Below are 2,907 nucleotides of genomic sequence, written 5' to 3' on the forward strand. Positions count from 1 at the left end.
TTTGAATCCATTAGCTCCACAAAGCTAACTCAGTTGTGATAAATAAATACTTGAAAAGCAATCACCTTTGGACTTAGCTGTAAAGGCTTCAAAGTATGATCAAATTTAAATGAAGAAGACAAAATAGTCATTGACAAAAAATTGCAAATAAAATAAAATAAAATTAAATTAAAAATAAAATTAAAAATAAAATTGCAAATGTGAGCAATTTACCAAACAATGGGTTTTTTCCCATTATACAAAGAATTTTAGAGAAATAAGATCAATAGCATATTTAGGAACAATAAGGGTTCCTAGTTATAAATATTCAACCATGGATATATGCCTGTAGGAAGATTCCATCATTAAGTACTTAAATTTAGAGGATACTACATGTTTCAGCAGCAGGTCTACCCAAATTACAACAATACAGAGATTAACATGGCACTTGCAGAAGGATGATATGAAAATTTGTGAAGTATTCCATATTTTTCATTCTTCAAATGCAAGAAATGAAAAACAGTTATTAAAAAGTTGATTACAAAAACACAAGTGTAACAAGACCAGTAATTCATAGAATTAAAGGTTAGTTTGACATCAGTATATTAAATCTTCACCTGAGAAAGGCCTTTACATATCATAACCTTTACAAAACTTGAAATTAGTTAACATTGTCATTTTATCCCAAAGAAATAAAAAAATACAAGGACCTAGGAAAAAAGGAATCTTAAATTTTTCTATATGGAATGCAATCTGAAAGGACATATTAATGAACATATACATTATATAACAATGTAGAATTCAAATTATTATATGTAGGAGCGAATTAAATAGATTATGGACATTATACAAACATAGATATGCTTTTTTCAGAAAAGTGCCACGAACATCTATAGTGTCTATACTATTCTTTTCAAAAGATGTTAAAATTATTTCTGATTTAAAAAAATCACAAACTGTCTTGAAATCATTATAGATGTATACAAACAACTCTTGAATACATTTTGACATCAAAGTCAGACAATTCACTTGGAAGAATACCATGGAATCCATGAATTTTTAAAGTAAGATATTGCTGTTGCTTTGTATTGTGAAAAAAATTGTAGGGACACAAATGATGGACTGGCATTTTTGAAATTCAATACACTTAACCATATCATTACAACTTAGGAGAACAATATGTACAGTCTTCCACAACTTCAAAGAGGTAGTAATACTTACTTATCCTTTGAAAAATATCAAATGCAGTTTCTTCCAAGTTGTTCTTCAGACCTGGTTTCATATAATGGTTCCACAGAAGGAGATACAGCATATCGTTGTTATTTCTATTCCCAGCAGCGAGATGCAAGGGGGTCAAGAGACTTTTAGTTTGGGGACTGGTATCTGCATCATGATGAATTAAGAAAGAAGCCACTCTGGTATTATTCCACATATAATCACTGTGCAGGTGTGTCTAGCCATTCAGAATTATTGCATGAATATCTGCCTTAAGCTACCAATTCATGGACAATGTCTAAGTGTCCACTCAAGGCTTCCCGATGAAGAGGGTTATACTCATCCTCATCCCTAGTATTCATCTGGGTGGCCTTTTTGGAAAGTAGTCTCCACACCATAGTAAGCTGAATAATTTCAGGATCCAAAAGATGAAATTTCCTTGGGTCCTACTCCATTTTTTTCTTGCAATTGATACTATTCCTCACTTTTTCATCTTACTTCCTGTCTTCATCAGAATTGCCTAACCAGAGACTTTGAGTGCCAGGGGGAATGAGATGTCCATGTTTTTCCCCAATAGTTCACATTGGTTGAACTGGTCAGACAAATCTGGTGAATTTTCTGCATATATTTATTCACCATGATTTATTTATTTTATCTTTTTCCATTTTTACTACTCGAAATTATTCTAACTGGAGAGTAGGGAATTTAGAGAGAGCAGAGGAAAGATTTTCCTCAATATTCAAAGGTACAGACTGAAAATGAGGACCAGTGGTGTCTTCACGTGCAGCTTATTCTAGGAATGAGAAAATAGGAAACAATGCCTTCTATGTAAATGATTTGGGAAATACAATGTTATAGTGTGAGAGAACTCACTATTCAACATATGGGCTTAAAGAGCTTTCTAATAGCTTTCTAATGTTAGTATTTAACATTCGAAAAAATGTATAATGCAATAGTAAAATAGAAGTCCTTTGTATGACTACCTAAATTCTTGTTTTTTTAAAGATATTTGTTGTCATCTAAAAATACGCCTATCTATTGTCTTCAGGTGATTTTGATGATTGAAGATGCTTAATGAGAAGTCAAAATGTATTAGTAGTCCTTTGCTATCAATTAAATTTCACTTTTTCTTCTTGGAGGATATAATGATCAAAGCAAGCAATCAGCAAGCAATCGTTCAGAATCATGCTTCCAGTGCAAGTGAATCACCAGTAAGTAATCCTCGATACCATTATCCACAAAGATTTGTCACAGATACAATCACCCTGCCCTCTCTAGCTGCTTTCCTAGCCTGGACCTATTCCTTCATTGTACAGGAAAAGTGTGATTCAATTGATTTCAGTCATATCTGTTAGTAGAATTATCAAGTATTTAGATTCTTTTTTTTTAAATGAGCTGTGGGGCATGAACTCTGGGCCAGGGCACTATCCTTGAGCTCTTCAAATCAAGGCAAGCACTCTACCACTTGAGCCACAAAACCACTTCTGGATGGTTCTGTTTATGTAGTGCTGATTTGGGAAATGGTAGAGCAGAAAGTGAAATGATGCAACCAAAAATATAAAAACAAAATAAATTAGGATAATTATGGAGCAATCATATTGTCTATGAGAACCATGAAAGAGAGAGAGGAAAATAGATCCAGATGTGCAATGACCTAGCTAGCCACAAAATCCATGCTTCTAATCAATTTACAGAGCAAACAATTTTTTTTTA

At 32.9% G+C, this 2,907-nt stretch overlaps 1 pseudogene; it reads left to right on the plus strand.

Moving 5' to 3' along the window:
• The first annotated feature begins 372 nt into the window (after positions 1–372).
• On the plus strand, positions 373–472 carry LOC138841356 (U6 spliceosomal RNA; annotated as a pseudogene).
• Positions 473–2,907: the final 2,435 nt, after the last annotated feature.

Source organism: Dipodomys merriami, unplaced genomic scaffold (genome assembly GCF_024711535.1).
Source record: "Dipodomys merriami isolate MVZ:Mamm:240054 unplaced genomic scaffold, mDipMer1.0.p SCAF_317, whole genome shotgun sequence".
Lineage (NCBI taxonomy): Eukaryota > Metazoa > Chordata > Mammalia > Rodentia > Heteromyidae > Dipodomys > Dipodomys merriami.